The sequence below is a fragment of the Scomber scombrus genome, chromosome 23 (genome assembly GCF_963691925.1).
Source record: "Scomber scombrus chromosome 23, fScoSco1.1, whole genome shotgun sequence".
NCBI classification, from domain to species: Eukaryota; Metazoa; Chordata; class Actinopteri; order Scombriformes; family Scombridae; genus Scomber; species Scomber scombrus.
This window is the reverse complement of record NC_084992.1, coordinates 2,505,938-2,528,554: the sequence shown is the minus strand read 5'-3', so window position 1 is coordinate 2,528,554 and position 22,617 is coordinate 2,505,938. Positions and strand designations below refer to the sequence as shown.

The window sequence follows — 22,617 nt, the reverse complement described above, 5'->3', positions numbered from 1 at the left end:
TGGACCTGCGATCTCTTTATAGGGGAGAGCACCAGAGCTTGCTCTCTCTCTCTCTGCCTCCTGCACGCTGCCTGATCATCTTTTTTTTGTGTTTCCTTTTGTTGCTTTTTGTTCTTTTTGAGGATGGGGGCCTGGTAGTTTAGTTTTCCCAGCTTTGTTTCAGTAGTTTAGTTTTTTGCATTTTTCCTTTAGTTTAGAGGGGATGTCCTGGGTCCTACAGCCCGCTGTTGGGCTGGGCCAGTGGCTCTCATAGTTTAGCTTAGTTTTTGTGTTACTTTCAAATAAATCAACTTGGCAACTGAGCACAGTGTTTAATGTGTCGGTCATCAGTATGTTGTTGTACCACAGCTTAATAGTAAAAAGATGTTTCAGTTCTCTAAAAGAAACAACAGTAAACGTCAGGCTTCAGTGTCAGTTCCTCAGACTCAAAGAATTAGGTCTTCTCTGAGGCAACCACAATCACACATGGAAAAATCCACCAGAGAGAAGAAAGCACAGAGAGAAGTGTTTGCGTCTACAGTTGATTGTTACACAGAAGAGAAATGTCAAAAAACAACTGTTACGGCCCTGCATGTGTGTGTATGTGTTTTGTCCCCTTTTTGGTCTCCCCCTCTCCTGCTCTGTTGCTCTCCGGCTCCGGATCAGACTCCTCCCTCGTCTCCAGTTCCAGTGGCCAATCTGAAGTCAGCAATCAGGGACTGAGCTTTTAAATGGTCTGCCGGCCTGCCAGTCGGGGCGGCTGATCCCTGTGGACAGTTCGCCTCGCTTGATTCAGACGGTTGTATGCTATGTATTGTTGCTTGTGGCTTGTGTCGGGGTACTGGACCAGGGTTAGCACATTTATTACTGAGATCACACACATTAGATGGTTTTCTTTGTTATTTACATCAGGATTAGGGGTGCTGTTATTTTTGTATTTCTGTTTTACCATCATTACCAGACGAGGTCTAGTTAGGTTTATTTATCATTATCATCATCATTATCATTGTTTTCCTTGTAAAGTAGGCATAGCTCTGGTTTCGGAGACCTTCTTTGTGTTATTTGAGCAGCATCCACCAGCCTTTGTAATCCCTTTCAACATCCTCTGTTTTTGTATTATCTCATTTGGTTTGAACTTTGGCAAATAAATAATTTATATTTCAACCATAAACATCTGGTTTTATGTTGCTTCCTTTTCCCTAGCAAGCTGGGTTTTAACAACAACTTTTTTTTCTCCACCATAACCAAAGAAAAAGTACACAATACAGATTATGGGAAGGTGTGTAAAACACTAACACTTAGTAAGTTTCACATGAGGCTCTGCTGATGTTGTATGATCTTTATTATCAGTTGATGATTCATAGATGTTTATACTCACTGAATATGGAAATGTTTGTACTTTTATTGCCTTAAGAATAGAAAAAGTTGAATAAAGTAAACTGTTTGCATATATTGTGCATTTAAGAGCATTATTTCAACTCATTATGACAGCTTGCAGTTTATACAGATTGGAAACATTCATAGTCACTGGCAGTTGACCTTCTGTATGCATTTAAAAAAAAAGGTAATTGTGGTTTATCTAGGCTCTTTTGCTCAGTCGCATTATCAGTGTCTATTTTTAAAAGTGAGCAGTTTATTGAAGTGAGACAGTTAAACCACCTGGTTGTCTGTTCACACAGCTGAAGACGCTGTTTCCAAGAACAGAGCTGCTGCTGCATATTTTAAATACACTCATTGTGGTTGAATACTAACATGATGCTGGTGTTTGAGCTGAAGCAGAAGCACCAAGTTTAAACACACGTATAGCGCTACACAGTAAACCACTGACATATTATAAATGCCCCCTTTGAGGCCCAGTCACAGGAGAGATTCTCACCACATGCAGGTAACTTATAAATCCACACAGGCCACATGAGTTCAACTTAAGTACATTTTGACACGAGTTTGCATTAGATTTCACTTTCTGTTATGACAGCTCCCTAACACTGAACTCTGCAGGTCATCTTCACTTGCTCTGTTCCTCTGCTGTCAGAGTTGAGCGACTTTTTTTTTTTTAGCCTTTATTGTAGTGACAGTACAGCAAACGAAGAGAAGGTTGGGAGAACTGTTGCAGGAACTGAAACACAGACGTTGCAGCTATGTGGCATGCATCTTAACCCGAAGGCTACCAGGACACAGCTAGTTTCAAGTTTTACACATTGTGATACTGTATAGTATCAAACTGGGCGGGGCTGGTATGCTGCACATATTACAGTTAAACAGTAATAGAGAGTTTTAATGAAATGTCTCCATGTTTCAGTCTCTCAAAGGACAGTGACGTTCTTCCTTGACCATCATGCCTCACATGGACAAACCTGGGGTTCAGGTCAAGTCTCAAACAAGTCATACCAACAGCATCCCTAACAGGCTTCAGATTGCATGGTAAAATTACATCATCACAAACTCTTACTATTATTGGCTGAGATTGACCTGGGAGGAGACATAATGCAGTAAGACTCACACTAGCGTAAATAATTTCATATGACATACATGGTAGGGAGACATGACTGCCTAATCAAGAACAGAAAAAGAAAAATGGGCTGGTCGGAAGGAGAATTTAAAAAACAAAAACAAACAAACACAGACTTGTCCCCTCAGTTGGTTTTGGGGGCGGTCCATTGCAATTCCTATAAAATGCCCATATTGTCAAGAATAACTAAATCCATTTACGATTATACCTACAGGGGGCTGACACCATCCACATGCCTTGTCTTATATTCCAAGCCTACATCTTTTTTGGGTGTGCTATATTGCGCCAAATAAAAAAATAAAAATAAAGGGCCCAGTTACAGGAGAGACTTAACACCACTTTGACACAAGTTTCCTCCAGAACTTCACTTTCTGTTCTCTTTCCCTTTCCTTCTCCTTTGCTGTATTAACATAATACACCAGGGTTACATTATACATTAGGGAAAAAATAATGACTAGTTTATTAGTAAGTTTATTCTTAAAAAAGTTATAATTTGTTTAGTCTTTCAAATGGAATAAATTCACTCAAACTCAAAAAAACATTAGTCACATTATGCTGCCCTCTAGAGACCAGTTGTTGTTAGTTGTTATCCTGTAGTTGCACAGTATTATTATATTATAGGGAGTTTCTATAATTTGGCACTAATGATAATTGGTCTCTAGGTGTCAGCATTATACTATCTATGAATGTTTCTTGTCACCTTGACTTCCTTGTTGAACAGTTGGTGTTACAGCTGGAGTGGGGTGTTTTTTTTTCTCCATTAGGTTCCGATTAGTGATTACAGCTGCTGTTAAGAGGACCGGGGTCCCAGTCAGTGGTGCCAGAGGGCCATTTTGGCCATTTTTTGAGTGAATCTGTAACCATAGCAAAACTAGGTGTGTATGTTTAGATGATTTAGCATTTTTCTCCCATTTGGAGGGAGGATGATATTCTTTTATTTTTTCATTGTGTATGGCTTAGTTTTGTGGTTTAACTTTACTTTCTTTTTTAAACTAGATAACTTGATAACTTTGTTAAGTAATTGGCCTTGCTTTCTATTTCTTGGAAAGTAGATGCTGACTGGCATGACCTTATAATTGCACTATTAAAAAATCCCCCAAACATAGAAAAAACAGCCAAATTATAATAATTATTTGAGGATTAAATAATGTGACTAGTAGCCAACAACATGAACAGCCTTGTGTGTTACCTTGATGTGTAAAATTTGATCCTGAGTGTGTCCTGGTAGCCCTCTGGTTAAGATGCATCGTACATAACTGCAACGTCTGTGTTTCAGTTCCTGCAACAGATCTCTCTCTCTTCCCCCTCTGTTTCCTCTCTACTTGCTCTACTGTCTCTCTAATAAAGGATAAAAATATGAGGATTTAAGTCTGACAGCAGAGGGACAGAGCCAGTGAAGAAGATGTAGAGAGACCTGCAGAGTTAAGTGTTAGTGTGCTAATCTAATGCAAACTCGTGCCAAAATGTACTTAAATTGAACTCACGTGGCCTGTGTGGATTGACAAGCGATCTTCTTGTGGTGTGAATTCTCTCCTGCAACCGGGCCTCATAGTGTATGTGTAATGTGTTTGTGGTTTACTGTGTTGCACTATACGTGTATTTAAACTTGGTACATCTCAAACCGATGTAACAGCATCATGTTTCGACCACAGTGAGTTTATTTAAAATCAGCAGCAGCAGCTCTGTTCTTGTGAACAGCATCTCCAGACGTGTGAACAGACATCAAAGCGGTTTAACTGTCTCACCTCAATAAACCGCTTGCTCTTAAAAACAGACACTGATGATGCAACTGAGTATAAAACCTCACATAAACCACAACAACATTTTAAAAAATGCTACAAAAGGTCAAGTACCAGTGACTATGAATGTTTACAGTGTCTATAAATGTGCTTTTCATTATATTTCTGATAAACTCTACCATCTGTCATAATGAATTTACTGCACAGAGTCGAGATTAAGCTCACTTTATTTCTCTGTTTCTGTTCTTGTAGCATTCAAGGTACAACATCCTCATTCAATTACATAGAAACATACATACATAGAAACATGTATGAACCATTAACTTGTCACAAAGATACAACATAAGCAGAGTCTAATGAGAAACATACACAGACCCTTCTTTTAGAGAGGATTCTCCTTTTCAGTTTAACCTTTGTTTCGTCCTCCCGGGTCAAATTGACCCCGTCTGTTTTGACTGTTTCCTTCTTTCCTTCCTCTCTCTTTCCTCCCTTCCTTCATTACTTCCTTCCTTCCTTCCTGTCCTTCCTCTCTTCCTTCTTTCCTCCCTCCCTCCTTCTCTCTTTCTTTCCTCCCTTCTTTCTTCTTCTCTCCCTCCTTTCCTTCCTTCTTCCTCCCTTCCTTCCTCCCTCATTTCCTTCCTTCTTCTTCCCTTTCTCCCTTCCTTCCTTCCTCCCTCTTTTCCTTCCTTCTTCCTCCCTTCCTTCCTTTCTTCCTCCCTCCTTTCCTTCCTTCTTCCTCCCTTCCTTCCTTCCTCCATCTTTTCCTTCCTTCTTCCTTTCTTCCATCCTTCCTTCCTCCCTCCCTCCCTTCCTTCTTCCTCCCTTCCTTCCTCGAGGACAACAGGAGGGTAGTTGCTGTTAAAAGATCTGTTCACATAGAAAAATGTATCTCACTTAGCAGAACAAAAATGATAAGGCCGGTAATGTACTATGTGCTGGAGAATATTACATTTTGTCCCTAAGCTTCACTATAGACTTTGGTTATTACTGTCTTTCTGTGAATGCACTGATGATATTTGCCTATAAAATCATTCAACCAATAAAAGCCTGAAAAGGTTTGTAAAATGTTCACGACTAGATCATTTATGGTGAAACATACATATAGGAATACTGATAATTTAGAGACAACTAAAAATATCAGTCAAATTCTGAAGTTACTGAGTTATTGCATCATCACTGATTTGAGAACAGGTTGAAAATACAGAAGTAGAGCTTTAAACAGACTGTCCTCAGTCCTTCAGTTAGGTGTCAGTGGCCTGTAAAACACACATCATAGACAAACAATTAGTAAGTAATATTTGACTTAATTTATATTAAAATTGGAGGGACCTAAATTGACAGAGTTTACATGACTTCTCCCAGTGAAGTCTGATTTAGGCTTCTGCGTCGGAACAATGGCGTAGGGGTCTCTGCGTTGACGCAGAGACCCCTACGCGGTCACCTGACGTGCACCTCCAAAAAATCCTAACTACACGTCAAGGCGACGCAGACCGCAAGGGCTGTGATTGGTTTGCTTGGTAGCGACGTATTTCCAGTGTTGTGAACTTCCGGTCGCCTGACACCCGCCATTGGATCAGGGAGGTAAACACAACGAAAATGGACCAAGTTGAAGAGCGTCTCATTGAACAAGTGCAATAAAAGCATATTTTCTTCAACATTCAACAACTGCAGCAAGATCCTCTCTCTTTCGGTTGCCATTGTTGTTTACTGTGACCGGAAAAGCTGGAAGCTAAACAAAGAATCAACTTGAGACACCGATAACCATTCAGGAAAGGAGCACATCCCCCTACCGCTCTGGCGGAGAATTGCACTGCGATGAAACACGACGCATCCCCTCGACGCAGAACTTCGGAAGGTAAACGACGGCGTCGTTCCGACGGCGTAGCTATGGCGTCGTTGCGACGCAGAAGCCTAAATCCACCTTGAGACTTGAAACAGCATAATACATGCATGAATATAGTATGCGGGTAGGTCCTCATGTCAATATACAGCAAAGTAGACAAGGACAGTTGTGCAATAAGTTATGGGATAACAGTGTAATGTTCATCTGTTTTTGTCCTATTCTCTCCTGTGTTAGTGATGAGCGTTATACTTAACATCTGGTTGTAACTTAAATGAGTGCAATTTTTAGAGGAAGAGATGCCATATCAGCCTCAGACTCACCTGTAGAGAACTACAGAATAGAAAATCCTCTCTTCTGGGGACAGTAACTTGATGTCTGCTCTGGACACGTCTGGTTCTGTTTGGGAAAACAGGTACATTAAGTACATGGTATTCAAAAGCTTTTGATTTTCTGTTTGCTTGTGAAGCATTGAAACTTTTCTTTACATTACTTTTGGCATTTCCATGATGCCTTTTCAACTTTTTATGTATCATTTTTATAATTTGGTCCTGGAAGTTTAAGTTGTTGTAACATCTTTGAACACAGGGATGAGGACTTAAAAGCAAGACTCAATGAGGCAGAAAGACGTAAAAGTTCTTTACTCAAGCAGGCAACGGCATGTGAGAAGCAACCAGTCAGTAAGGGGAAACAAAAACAAGAAAGGTAGGTATAGGAAGAGATTGGTAACAGGAATGCATATTAGAATGCGAGGACTAGGCAGTACATAAAATAATCTGGCAGAGGCTGGTATAAAGGAATGGGAAGGAAAAGTGTGGACAGGAGTGACAGATGTGATGGGACTGGTAGGAAAAACAGAGGTTACTGCAGGGCAAGAGGAAGTGGCTGGATGTGGAGTGACATCAGAATTTGTGACAAAGAAAAATGGCATGAAAGGAGGAATACATGACACTGAGCCTAATAAACTAATCAGAAACCAGCCAATGAGAGTTCAATATTATACAGCTGTAGATTAATTTTAACTGTTCAGTGTGTGCATGTTTAATGGATTATTAGCTTTTCATCTCACAGTCAAACCTTACAACCTCTTGTCTGTAGATGGCTAAATATACATATTGAAGGGCCCTTTGTGTCAGTGTGTGGTTTTCTCATATGGTTTATAACTGAGTGGATCAAATTATCATGTACATCTACGTTAAAGGAGACACTAGCTTCTACAGACAGATATCAGAAAATATGCAAATCTAGAATAGTATAATAGTGGATCAACACCTACAAACACCAATGTAGCAATTATTCACAACTACTATTGATGAGAGAAAGCTGCTGACTTAATTTATTTTTTAATGTTCTTTAATGTTGTTTTTACTTAATTATGCACACTTAGCATCTATATAACTTTTTAAAACTTTAAAAAAAAAAAACATTTATTGAAACATTATGTTTTTGTACCTGTGTCAGGTCTCACCAGTCTCACCAGCCTTGGCAGCAGAGCCATCAGTAAAGCACTGACAACGATCCACAGCGGGGTGAGGAGGTGAGGAGACTCACTGTGGGGACTGTCAGTGGTCTTTTCATCAGGTCCTGGAAAGAAGATATTGTTGTTTTATTTAAACATTATGATTCATATCTTGAATCTAGAAATACACACCAATAAAAGAACAAACCATGTTTACTTTGTTTTGAAATTTTCAGCCAACTCTCTGGTGATTCTCCAGCTGCAGAGATGCTGCACTTGTAGACACCTTCATCAGACTTGGAAACATTTTGGATGATCAAGTTGCCCGTATACCGGGTGCCGAGACTGGAACCATCTTTGTAGAAATCCACTATGTGTTTTGACTGAGTTTTGTTGTTTTTACAATAAAGAATCACATCTTCTCCCTCAAACACAGGATGGGCAGGACTCTCCAGGATCACAGAACCACCTGAAAAATATGATAAAATCATATTTGACGTTGATATACTGTATGTTATTTCAATATTTCATGCACTGCTGCTATGCATGTTGTGTCAAAATGTAAATGCAAATACAGAAATTGCTGTATATCATTATTATATAGGCCTATGCTATGTCATATATGTTATATAGATAATGCAGGAGGAGGGCAGGGATTGGTAGGCTGCTCTTCACAGAAAAAAGGATAAAACCAGTTCAAGTTTATACCATTGTGTTACTTTTGAAACATTTGCTGAAATGGAAATTTAAATTTGATAATTTTCATTAAGATAAAGGATAATGTTTGCAATTGCATATTAAGAACATTGTCATATATTTTAAATAAAAGTCAAATTATACCAAAGTCGTACCACATTTGTACAAAATGTACAAATTAATACAATTAGTTTTCTGTAACATTATCTTTTAAAATAAGGTTTATCTGTTTTCATACTAACTCTCCTATAGTAGCAGTATTATTACCACACATTAGTTTTAAGTCTATCATTAAAACTTTTTCCAAAATGATAATTTGAGATTAATGTGTCAAATATTTGTAAACAGATTTTTTTTGCTAAACATACCAGTGACAGAGATATACACAGCATCACTTCTTCCCTCTTCATCTTCACACCAGTACTCTCCACTGTGTCTTTTAAAGACGGGATAAATGGTGCAGGATGGAGCTGATGTGTGGCAGTCAGAAGAGTTTGATAGAGTGATTTTGTTTTTCTTTGTCATCACTCTCAATCCACTGGACCCGTCTTTCTCCTCACAGTGAACAGAGATGGTCTCATATTCAAAGAACTGCAGTCTGTCAGGCACAATACGAGGAAAAGCTGCATCTGAGACAAAGAGAAGAAAGCCATTCAATACAATATATAGCATATTAAACAACATAGTACTACATATGACATATTTTCAATTAGTGAATGGTGCTACACCTAATGTGTAAATTCATAATTTAAGTTATAATTAACCCAAGATTGAATACCTACATTCAAGTACACATAAACAGATATATATAAACAGAACAATATTGTTGAATGTTTATTTGATGTAGTTCAACCATTTCATCCGGGGGGGGGGGGGGGGGGGGGGGTGGGTGACCACAACTGTCAGAAATTAAAAAGCAGTTACTTTCTATTAAGAACTTAACTGTTTATTTCTCTCAGTATTTTCCTCAGTGGTACCAATTTATGGTTAATACTAAATGAAAATGTAATGATATGCTTCATTTCTTTGTGTATATCTTTCCAAAAGGATGCTAACTCTGGGAAGGACCAGCTGTAAAGACAATTAGCAAAAATATCACTAGACCATGGATGGGATGTTGGCCCAACAGCTAAATAAGAATACCCAACTTACCGGCTTTCAAAACAAAGGAACCATGGTGAACTTGTGCAATCAGCAGGAGCAACACATCCAACACTAGAGAGACAAATGAAAGCAGCTGAAATAATATATGCGGGCTCTACAAGTTAATAGAGGGAAGGTTGACAGACAGACTCAGTACTCACACAGTCTGATGCAGAGAGCTGTAACGTCCATGGTGTCTTGCTGCGGACTGTCTGAGCATCAGACTGACATACAACTAAAACGCAATGTAGGTCAGAACCTCCTCTTCCTGTTTGAAGTATTTCTGGTGTTGATGCTGCAGGAGGTCTGATTCTACATATATCTATGAGAAGCTTTACCTGCTAAAGTGGAAACCCACAAGTTTAATCCCCATAATAAGACAGTACGTGTGTTCAACAGAGAAAACAAAGGCTATGACATTGTAATCCGTAGTTCTATAAGCACAGGCAGAGCCCTCCACTGGAATCTATAGGTAATGCTCCTCTAATAAAGTGGCAGTGACTAACAGCGCTCATCCCTGGGACCTGCAACATGTGATTACACTGAGAAGGATTGTAAAATGTATTGGACTGTATACAGTCAGACTCATTCAGTCCACAAGCACTAACACACATGCCAAGGAGGATGTGGTCTTCTGACTCCTTTTAGGATGCGCAAAGACAGATCTCATTCCATAGCCTTCATGGTAGGATGAAATGGCTGCAGCATGTTTTAACATTAGCATGGACTTCACTTCTATCTACTAACAGCTGAATGAAAATAGTCACATCAGGTAGAGAGCATGATGTGCACCTCACCACACACCAGAACTGAAAAGCAGACCATTTTGTGATGCGCTATTAGAGAGTAGGAGTACATCATGGGAAGTCCACCTCTGCACAAGAACAACTGTAAGTCAATAACAGTTATAACATGATACTGATCCTTTATTATTTTTCTGACGCGGTAACAATAACCTTCCATTATTTATTTGTTCATATATTTGCCAGGATCATTTTTCTAAAACTTTGTTGTTGTAATACATTTTTTGGCCACAAGAGACTGAAGTGCACCTCTACATGTTCTATATAGAACTAAAATAATTTATTCTTTCTTCCAGGTGAGTTTTAATTTTTCTACTCACTTCAAACACAGGGTATATATTATTTATTGACTAAAAAATATATTTTAATTGGTGTAACTTCACATTCTGGAGGCAAGAATTTAAAAATGCAGTTCAATAAAAATCATATTTTTCAATCTCATTGAATTTTGTAACAAAAGGTATGTTGATGTAAAATTACCAAAAATGTTGAAAGCCCTATGATTGCAATCCATCTGGATATTAATAGAATCAAAACATTTCAAATACTCAATCTGCTTCCTTGAAATGATTGCATAATCTACTTGCATTTTACAAAGTCATTAAGGACTGTACATTTGAATATTATAAACAATTACACAGCTTTATTCTGGTTAAATCAGTTGTTAGAAAGCCTCATTTACAAAATAAAAAGTTTTGGCAAGCTTTAACTCTAGGTTGACTAACTCTGAGCTGTCAAACTCTGAGTTTTCAGTCTCAGAACAGGTAATAACAGTTTGTTCAATCAACTCTGAGTGAAAGTAACCCTGAGTGAAGCTTGTGCATGAGGAGATACTAAGCCTTCATCAATGGAACACAAATAACATGATTCACCATGGCAACAGGATCTATCTATCTATCTATCTATCTATCTATCTATCTATCTATCTATCTATCTATCTATCTATCTATCTATCTATCTATCTATCTATCTATCTATCTATCTATCATTAGGAATAATAACTATATCAAACTGAAAAATCAAAATGTTTTAAAAAAACGCTTATTTTATATCTTATTTGTATAGCTCATCATAAAATGACCCAAATGATCCTACTCCCTTTGCAAGTGTCCAACTATCCCTCATAGGGTTGTTTTTTGTTCATATTTATTAGTAAAACATCCCACTTAAGGACTTAAGTGTCTGTGTTGTCATGATTAACACATTAAAATAAACTAAAGCTATGCAGTTGATGTAACCTAGGTTGTAGTTGTTCGTTAGCCATGAACAATATATTAGCGTTGGTATTTTTCTACAAATGTACCAAAAACACAAAGTACAGTTTTAACATCTTTAAAAACTTGCAATTATTTAGAAACCATGTCTCCACCATCACATTATGTTTCTCTGTTTTCTACTTGAAGAATAAGTAAAGAGCAAATAAAAAAGTCTGGCATAAGTGAAAACTCAGGACTCAGTACTGTGCTCCAGTGCATATTTACAAAAAGGTTCAATTAATCAAATTACCAAAGGAAAATGGAAAATGAGGCCCCGAGGCAGCTGCTGCTTTGCCCTATTGCTAATTTGGTTTTGGATTTGATCCATTGTAAATATAAACATTTAGATTAGTGAAGCTACAATTGACTTCAAATATTTACATCTTACTAATACTTTCTCTGTAATACTTACCATTAAGTTCTCAAGACCTAGAGCTTCTGTTAATTATTGTTTGGATAACTGATCCCTGCCTGTGACAGTGTACTCAGCAAACAGTTATTTAAATAACAGAGACCTGACCTTCCACTCATGTAATGGGAAATGGGAAGACAGTAAAACAATAATAAAATGAATAAAATGTAAACTAGTTCACAAGCTATTGTGTACAATTGTGAGGTTGACTTACTCCTGCCCCGCTCTCCATTTCTTAATTCTTATTGTGAGATGTTTTCACCAAGCAGAAGCCTGATTGGTTCACAAAATAGAACTAGAGCCACTGCAACAAGGTTAATTGACCTACACAGTGACATTATATCATTGACTGGCCCTGGACAGCTGCCTATACCCCCCCCTTCCTAAATCTGCCACTGATCTCCATCACCAGAAAAGCTGAACCCTCCTTAGAGGGTCTTTCAGACCAACCAAATACCAAACAAGGCCATCAAAATGTTATGATTAATATATATATGGGACTTGAGGATGGCACCCCGTTCAATCCGATGAAAGTTTCACAGTGGCACATGAAACCAAAAAAACAGCTTCCAACATTAAATAAATAACTCAAATAAGATGATATTCATGGCTGATGATCGTCAGTAGAGTCTTCTGTTTTCTGCGCTAATAATTTAATGGGTGGCTCGGGAGGCAGAGTGGGTAATCCATTCCCAGCTCCTCCAGTCCACCTCAACCTCGACCTCACATGAGAATTTCTCGCCTGGAGCATGGGCCAGAAAAATGTCTAGCTTCCAGTTTTGTCCAGGTTTCAAGTTTTGCAAAGCAGTGTTTCTCATGCTGGCCCCACGTACAAGTTCCCACTTGACCCATAGACTACATTGTGATGACGTCAGATATTAAACTTTGTTTTCTAGGCTCAAGGAAAACTTTACAAATATAAAACCTTCATTGCTCGAAAATGTGCAAAATATGTCCCTTATTAGTATTAGTATTAGTATGCTTCCCTCTAAATTATTTCTATGTTATGTAAACTTACTCAACTTAAACCTCACACATGGCATTTTAATGTAGAATCCATTATTTTGTAGATAATGTAAGGTGCTGAAGCATAGAGCATAAAGAGCAAAACAAAATCTAACTGTACTAACAGACTTACTGTCTTGAGTCAAAATATCATTGAATAGTTCAATTCCTGTACCTTGTCTGTTTCTCAGCTGATTAAAATTAAATTATTAAACAAAACGTTAAGCTGCAAGCCATTTTAGCAGCATTTGTTTGATTTGGAACGCAGATCAGATTTATGTTTGCCTTTCTCAGTGTAACGTATCGTAGGTGAGTTGCACTGTCATGTAGGTATATTTAAGAGCTGGTTTTACTTTCCTCCACAGTTGTTAATCACTCCTACACAGAGTGATCAAAGCTACAAGCTGACACTGAGAAGAGCAGAAGTTAACTCTGCAGCAGGTTTGCCACAAATCCACTATTGTCTTCTTTATTTACTACCTTTCCCTGCAGAATTATTTCTAACATGTGTTGTTCTCTTTATTGAAGAAAATCATCACCTGCACCATGAAGATGCTGACTGTGTCTTTCTTCATTTGTGTCATGATGGCTCTGACCCCAACTGCTGGTGAGTAGATAATGCATTATGCACTAACAAAGTAAGTGATGGGAGATACAATCCACAGTCCTCGTTTTGATCAAAACTGTATTTAAAAGTTTATCTGAAGCTAATATGAATCTTCTGCCATCTAAATGAGTCAAAGCAAGAAGATATGTTTCAATGGTATTGTCTTTTTAATGCCAAAGTCCCTCTTTTTGTTACTATACTTCCACCACAGCTCAACAGGGAAACACAATCCGAGGAAACACAAAGAGGTTTGACGTAAAAAGACTATAAATGTGGCAGATATCCAGCCTCAAATATTCAGATAAACTTTAAAATGATTTTTTACACAGAACGAGGAGTGTGGATTTTGTCCCCCATTACTTACGTTACAACAGGAGGAAGAGCAGTAAGAATGTTTAACTTAGCACAAACAACAAGGGAAACAGTTGCCTGTCTCTGTCCACACACAGATCAACACAATCAACTGCAGCACCTAAATATCAGTTATTAACAGGTTATGTGTTATTAATTTAATCTGTACAAAAACTCATGTGCAGGAAGTGAATACACACAATCCTCAATCTGTTTAGTAAGTAAAGGATAAGGTAACTTCTTCCACTGCTGCTCACTGCTGCCTTAAACTGCTCATGTAGCTCACCCAGATGCAAATGATTAACCTGTAAATGAGGAAATGATTGTAGAGAGTGTACAGTTTATTTCTTCATATGTGTATTGATGCCTGTTTGAGTATAGATATAATCATATTTATCTTACTGCTATGTCAAATTCTCCAGACTTTCGGTCTTTTCATTCACCAACCATACTACCAATCACGATGCCTCTTCCATCAGGTCAGTGAATGCAAAAACACTCATATTATTGCAACTCCCCTGGAGACTCAAAGTGATTCTCTGTTCTGTATTTGTCTTCAGAAATTCCTCTTTCTTTTTCTTGCCCTGATGGCTGGACTAAGTTCAACTATCGTTGTCTCCACTATGTTCCAACAAAAATGACCTGGGCTGAAGCTGAGGTAACCAGGATTAATACCTGAATCAGAGCTGAATATTTCCACACTAACTCTAGTGGGAGAAGAAGTAGATCATTTACATTTAAATTATATTTTTAACCCTTGCATACGGTTCATATTCTACACTCTTGAAGTATGTTCTATGTCCACTCGTTTTTGGAGTAGAAACACCTACCATCAATATCATGTCATGTTTTACCTAAGATGAACCTAAGAATATAACAGCAATAATTATTTAAATGTTGAGTTATTTTTTTCTTCTGTTTCTTAGTTAGAAAAACTGCAGAGGACTTGCAACCCACAGGTTCGCAAACCTTGCATCCGTGTTTGACTCTGAGGCCCCCATGAGATTCATGGCATGCTGAAGAATGCCGGTCATGAGCATGGAAAAGTATGGGTTGGAGGCCATAATACAGCAGAGGTATATAATTCATTATTGAATAAGGGCTGACCATATTTTAAAGGAAATATTATATTCATTAATATTAACATTCTTTTGTATTTTGCTTCCCAGAATCCATCCTGGTCCTGGACTGATGGTTTGGGTGTTAATCAGTTTCATGACTTATGTTCTAAAGAGCATGAACACCACTGTGCACAACTTACCTTTGAAGGTAAACCAGTCAAACTTGAGAGTGGTAGTAAAGCAAATATCCTTTGTTAATCAGTTAATTCTTAGCCATGAACAGTATTGCAGTATCTTATATGCTTTTGACATCAGAAATTCGAGCTCAGCTACAACCCAGGTACCACACATAAACAATTTCATTTAAAATGTTGCATAAAAAATTGTAGTATTGACAAAGTTTACCAAAAGTATTCAAAGTATTTGGTCTGCTATTTTAGTATATTAAATATGTTTAATAAAGTACATTAATATTGATGAGTCAGTGTGTAAACAGTATTTTACCGTTGGAGCAGCTCAAACTGGAGCTAATTTGAACTACTTTATAAGGGTCAAAAGATACATTTGAGTGGTGCTTTTAGGGGATAGATTAGGTGCAAATGTCTGATAATTTTTTTTATTTTATTAAATACGTTTGGGCTTTAAATAATTATTTAAGTAAAACCCTGTGAGACCGCTGTTCTGGTAGCAAAAGGTAATAAAACGTTAAGGTTGGGAACTACTAGTTTATAAGCTTATCATGTTATTACATGTCATACTAAGTTTGCAAATAAGTCTGTCAGATGTAGTGGAGTAAAAGTATAAAGTAGCATAAAATGGAAATACTCTGGTAAAATTGTAATTAAGTACAATATTTGAGTAAATGTACTTTGTTACATTCCATCACAGTGTGGTGTTTACTGACTCCTGTGTTTTTGCCTCTTACAGAAAAAGAGGCGGGATGCCTGGATGACATGGACTGTGAGACTAAGCTCCCATCTGTCTGTGGCGTGATCCTCATGTGATTCCTGAGCTGAAACAGAAACTTAATGCATCTGTAGAAACATGACTGGATGAGTTTTTGTGTCCTTTATTTCATATGTAACCTGAAGGCTTGATAACGAATTTTACATATTTCTCTTCTGTATCTGTAACGCTAAGTTAAGGAATGAAGCGACAAGTAACATAAACAAGATGGATTGTCTCTTTGGCCTTTTGGCTTTTATAAGAGAAGACTGGACGTGTTATAAAATGAATGCCTGTTCTCACGACTTTCTGTATGCAATAACATGCTCAGACAATCTGTGGATGACAGTGATGATAGTGTGGATAACTCCTTTATGCCACAGTCAAGATGCAGATCAGTATGCAGTATAATTGATGCTTAATATAAACATACATACATCTGTATGCAAGAATAAAATGGTCAAACAATGAAAAAGGCTGGTTTAGGAGTAGGACTGTGGATTTTGTGCCCTTTCATTTTTCAGGAAATGAGAGGCCTGTAGACACGTACACAAATGTTTAACAATGTAATGATACTGAAAGAAGCAAACAGGGGAAGTTATCATGCTGAGAGAAACATCCTAATATCTCACTACATTATGCTTCTATCAACTACTCAAAAGCAGGAAGTCTTCCTGTAAACAGAGCCACAACCCGTGTATTAGCTAAATTGCTGGTAAATGTTCCATCAAGAGTGACTGGACTCAGACAGTTGTGGTTATCTTAGGTTGGGTTTGAGACAGAAAGCCATTGTTTCATCATGGGAGGCCTGACACATACTGTAATAGGGATAAAAAGTCAGAATATCACAGACCATTTGACTTTATGGAAGTACAGTGCTAAATAACTGAACTAGTCCGTTAACAATTACTGTGATTGTAAAAATGTTTATAATTTTAGAAGGTAAAGAAGATGTATCTTGTACACAGAAAACAAATACATAAACATTGACATAATTCTAATAAATTACAGCTGGTTAATGAAGCAGTTTGCTCACACTGTTGCTTTAGCTCAAACAGAAGCTACAGCATTACGTAGGTAGTCGACCACAGTGAGTGTATTTAGCATCAGCAGCCGCTCTTTTCTTGTAAACAGCGTCTTCTGACGTGTGAACAGACAAAGCAGATGGAACAATGTGGGTTCACTATTAAAAAAAACCTCAGACTGCTGCTGCTGCTGTGAACCTTGTGAGGCTATTTTTAAATGCTTTGAATGGCCACACATTTGTATAGTAAGTTCCATTAATTTCATAAACTCTCATTATTTTGCACATAGACAGCACTCAAAGTAAAGTACAAAGTTTGAAACCAGAAGTCCTTGTGTAAGAGTTAACATGAAAGGCAATTTAGCATGGATGTAACACCTAAATACAAATAAAACACATAGACATACAGATATGAAATACTTTAGTAAAACATTACAGACTTTAATTACAAAGCAGAAGTTTAAGTTGAGTCCTTCCTTCAGTCAGATGTTTCTGCTTTCAGTGACCTGGAGGACAAAAATGACATAGAGAAAAGAAAGAAGGGGTTCACTGCAAAAGACGTCCATGCTAACAAATAATTATTGACATTATTTTTAAGATTTTAATATATTTTTTAACTCAAAGCATAACAATTACCTCTCCACATTATGCCCTTTCCACCATTGTAATCAACATGTATGATGCAGTTATTCGAGCATGCACTCTATCATTGTATCTGTATTTCTGGTGTCATTGGATCAATCTTGGAAAAACATGGTCAATTCCTGAGTTTCTGTGATCATCTGGTTGATCAGGTGCTACAAGTGGTATAAAATATGGTATATGAGACAAATTTAGAGGAGGGAAGCACTGAGAGGTCAGTTTTATAATTACCTAATTAATTGTATTATAGAAGGCATCTGCATCTGTTCTTTGGTTGGTACTCTGCGAGGGAATGTTGCAGGTTGGTGTCGCTGTAATCCTGGTTACTTCTAGTGCTGCTTTGGAAACAAGTGAAATGCTTCAGCATGTTGGCAAGCAATATATTTATTCTTTCATCTAGTTTCAATTGATGGCACATTAATTTCACCCAGGCGGAGATGAGGAACAACAAATCGGTCTTTCTTGACTTTGCAGGGTTACAGAAAATCTACACAGACCTCTGTTTGAGTTCATAAAAACTTTACACCACTTGGCAAGAACAAGAGGTAAGACATCACTCTCAACTAGTCTTTTGTCCAATCTCAAAGCAAAGGTCCATCAAGAACACCAAACTGTACATCTCATATATTAGCCTAATAACCAAATAACATTTATAAACCAAACAATACCACAGTGGTTATTGCCCCCTCAGGACCTAAACATATATTTTAAAAAACCCAAACAGATTAAAAAGGTGCACTGCTATGCAAGTTTGACATGACTCTGAAGCACCCTCCCCCATGAGTAGAGTTAGGGCAACTTTTTCAGCTTTTCTCTGTAACCCTACAGAACTTCCTCTTTCTGTGCAGCTTACTCTTGGTGACTGAGATATTAAAAGCTTTGAGTTTATCTGTGACAAAGAGCTGCTGTGAAGTCTTATTGGTTTAGCACAAACTACCAGACCAGCAAATCAAAATGGAACATAGCTTAGTCTTATAAATGTGCAATGATGAACGAAAAATGACCACTACATGTAGCTGATAAATGTGTTTTTCATCATCAGTGGTAATGGCATTGCCAATGTTGGAAGGTCAACAGTTAGCAATGTAGGAATAAAGGGACCTACTTGATTAATACCAAGCCGATCATTGCATTTGTACAGTGAGTGCCAATTATTATTATTATTATTATTACATTCTTATAAATTGGTGTCAATGTTATAACCTTCATAGAGGGTGATGGGGACCTCTGCTGGTGACTTTGTAGAAGTTCTTTTTTTGGGAATATGGAATTGGGGTAACAGTTCTACAATATTAATTACTGCCACTCAACTAAAATAATATGACTATATATATAACACTAACTAACTTTACCTTGATCTGAAGCTACAGGCAACACATGTATTCACAAAGTGCCTCGTTCTTCTGACTGTGAAGCTCTCACACAGGTATAGTAAACGACCAAAATCTATCCACTTTTTGTCAAAATCACATAATCTCTCCTCACTATCTGCAAACTGTCCCTTCTGTAAGCGCGCTGAAAAGAAGTCCGGTTTCAATACACAGCCTGTGCTCTGTGTTTCAGCAGGTAATTCTGTGGCTCGGGCCGAGCCACCAAAACAATGCTCCCATTATGCTTTTCTGTGTTATTTCAAGTGCACTGTGCTCTGATCACCTAGTGCGTTACTTTGGATACATAAAATCTACATCTGATGGCCGAAAATGTTCTGTGACAGAGGAGATTGACAGTCTTTTCACAAAATGAGTCAAAACATAAAATTCAGATTGTGTTTGATTTGAGCAGAGAAGTTTTTTAACAGCCTGCAACAAATGTTTCCTAATATGAAATAGTGACAATGCTCATTATTCCTGTTACTAAGAGTTCAAGATAAGGTGTTTTAATGTCTTGTTTGATCAATAGTGGGGGGGGGGGGGGGGGGGACGACACAAACATCCCCAGTAATTCAATTTACAGTATGAAGCCACAGAAGTGTCCAGTTCAGAAATAGCTCAACTGTTGAATTCAACAACTGTAAGGTCTTAAATATGTGAGGTGTTTGGGGTTTCTCTCAGTCAGCTAGATGACCCTTAGAGTATAGTATACAGTCCTGTACATAAACACTTTTTAATGAGACTTATCTATAACCTCCCACTAGCAACATTGTTTCTTTAGGGGGCAGCATAGAGCTGAGAACTCAGATCTTCTCAAACAGTATGAAGCTTCTGGAGCTCTCTGGTTGTCTGGTTCTGGGCATGTTATGGTTCCTAAAGTTACACATGATATTTTTGCTGCTATGCTCCACAGGTTTGGAACATCTGGATTAAACGTTTTCAAACTAGATACAAAGATGTTTAATAGACACTACATCTATCTGTGTAATTAAAGTTTAAAACTGCTCATCATCATTTGTATCATATTTTATGCTTGCAGTACTTTTAATGTATTATTGTTCAACAATGTGCATGGAGACAACATAAGAATTGCTAAGCAGCAGTTGTGATTATAAAAGTAATAAAATGAAATATTTCAATCAAAAGAGAGAGTGAAAGGTAGAAGTTTATTGAAAAGCTACAGAAATACAGTAAATGAATGCTTCGGTCCTGACAATGGTTTTATGACAGTAGTAATCTTTCCTCCCTGCTTCTGTCAGGTCTCTTTGCTCTCAGTGACCTGTGGAGACAAAATATTGGGAACAATTATATACTTCGACACATTAGTCTCCTCTATAAAAAATATAGAGCAAAGTGATTATGGAGAACAGTATTATCATCAGTGTTGCCTAACTGATTGTATAGTAAAAGTTAGAAGTGGCTTGGTACCTGCAGAGGGAGCTAGTGTCACTGTGGAGCTGGATACACCTGGTGCTTTTTAAAAAACTAAACAAAATAAATTATATTAGTCTGACGTGGACTAACTTAATTTTATTCTGTAGTTGTGTGTTCTTTAATTTGTATCACTATAATAATAATATCTTTGTGGTTTAGATTGTTAACTGAGCAATGAAAAGTCACCATGGGCCAGTCTCATTCATAATTAATGTAATTTTTGCAATTAATTAATTCTGATACATATTATGACTAACCAATATGACATGTTTTTTTAATATGTTGATGTAATACTTTTTTTTTTTTGCATGTTTGTGTGCTGCTGCCTGTCCCTGTGTGTGTAACAGGCAGAGTGTACACGCATTGTGCACCTGCCTGTTAAAATCATGATAATGTGCCCTTAAAATAACAGCGAAATATGCGCCAGTGACTTCAGACCGTTGTTTTTTTGGTCAATGCACCTGACCAAACCTCATCTTGCAAGTGCATTTGCTATTTAGACAACGTGCGCACAGGGCGAGAAAATGATGTCAGTCTGAAACTAACAAAGACACATGCGTCGCTCCCGCCATCCGTGGTGTGCCTTGTCCAAGATAGGGCCCTAAAACTTTAAATGGCACCCATGTTACTCTTGCAGTCTGTGCTTGAGTTAAACCCTCATACTCATTATTGTTGTCTGTACCTCACATCTGTTCTAATGTTGGCAGAACTGGATTCAGGTAAGCTGCACCTTTTACAATAAAGTATAAGAATTGCTTCACACTGCATCAAACTACTGTATCTCTGTGAGGTTTGCTTTTCAACACTGGTGTAATCTACTATAACTGGAAACCAAACAGATTTCATCTTAGGGATGAAAATAGTTTGCTTTTGCCTCTATGTAAGACTAGTCATCCCACTGAGTGACCAGGCTGACAGATGATCATTATTTACCTAATTTTAATGTAGTGTCTGAAAATTTACATTAGTAGGTTTTTTTTTTTTCTTCGAGTTGTGACTTTGGCTCTGCGCAATCCTAAACTATGCCTGGGGAATGAGGAGGGCAGAGGAACAAGTTTTACAGTAAGACAGAGAGGATGACGAGTACAAAAATGATTCTACATCTTCTCATTAACAGTCTTTAGAATTTCATAAGACACTGTGATCAAACAATTATTAAACCACTAACTGTGAACTCAGTGTGTGATCGGAGCTGCTGCAGCTTTTGAGCAGGTCTATTCTGGTAGGCAGCTTTTCACCGTGTGAACAGGAAGAGCAGAGAGGCCAGTGGTTTAACTGTTGCATGTAAGAAACTGAAAGCTTTTTTAAAAATAAACACTGATGATGTGAACGAGATGAAGGGCTCGAAGAAAGACTTCAAGATAAACCACATAACTCCATTTTAGAAATGATTCAAACCAACCGTAAACTTTAAACAATGTTCAGATACATAACATAAAGCAGATTGCACTGTCTCAATTGAAAAAAGCAGTGCTGTTATAGGTGTTAATGAAATACTGATTTTAGATGACAGTCCCAAATAAAATCCCTTTAAAATCTTAAGTTCTGTTTTGGAAAAATGTGAGAACATTTTGTCTTGAATGTGTATTCATTTTTTAGGTAATAACTGGTTCACTGGTAGATCAAACATAGACCTAACAAACTGTAACAGTCTAAGAAAACAGAAGCTACACACCAGTATTTTGCTCTGTCTTACCTATTCAATGACAGAATAGAAAGCATCCTCTTCTGAGTGTGGGTTGGTGTTGGTTGAGGGAACTGCTCTTGTTGTGATGCAGGATGCTCTGATTTCTGCTTTGAAAATAGATGAAATTATGCAATCATTATGCAATCGACATCACTTGAAGTAATTTGTCAGATTTCACACAGCTCCCTTTTGTTGTCAGTACTTGACATTAAGTAGTAAATGTAAGACTTCCTGTTTTTCGTTACAGAAGCAGAGATGGAAAAAGCAGATATAGTAGGTGAACAAATACAAGCACAATTATGCCGCTTTTCCACTATACAGTTCTAGCACGACTCAACTCGATTCGACTCGACTCAGTTTTTTTTGCGTTTCCATCAGGGATAGTACCTGGTACCTGGTACTTTTGGGTACCTGTTCTGCCGAGGTTCCAAGCGAGCCGAGCCGATACTAAATGTGACGTCAACAGACTGCCGGCCACTGATTGGTCAGAAGAGTTGTCGCTGGAAGAGTCATGAGCCGTCCCACACAAGAATCAAACCCGGCATTTTTAAATACAAACAACAGCGTTACAGAGATTCGGCTTCTCTTCTCTTGCTTTGTGTGTGACAAAAAGCCACACACAGCAGCAAGTACACCATCGCCTCCATGTCCTCCA

The 22,617-nt window shown here is 37.8% G+C and overlaps 1 protein-coding gene and 1 long non-coding RNA gene across 2 annotated transcripts in view; one reads left to right on the top strand and one right to left on the bottom strand.

Moving 5' to 3' along the window:
• The window catches only part of LOC134006303 (lamin-A-like), a 154,426-nt gene that overhangs the window by 71,417 nt on the left and 60,392 nt on the right, over positions 1-22,617 (top strand). The gene's annotated exons all lie outside the window — the stretch shown is intronic.
• Positions 19,989-22,060, bottom strand: LOC134005450 (uncharacterized). Its single transcript, XR_009927865.1, has 2 exons — positions 21,972-22,060; positions 19,989-20,120 (listed from the first exon to the last, which is right to left on the bottom strand). It is a non-coding gene; the product is annotated as an uncharacterized LOC134005450 (long non-coding RNA).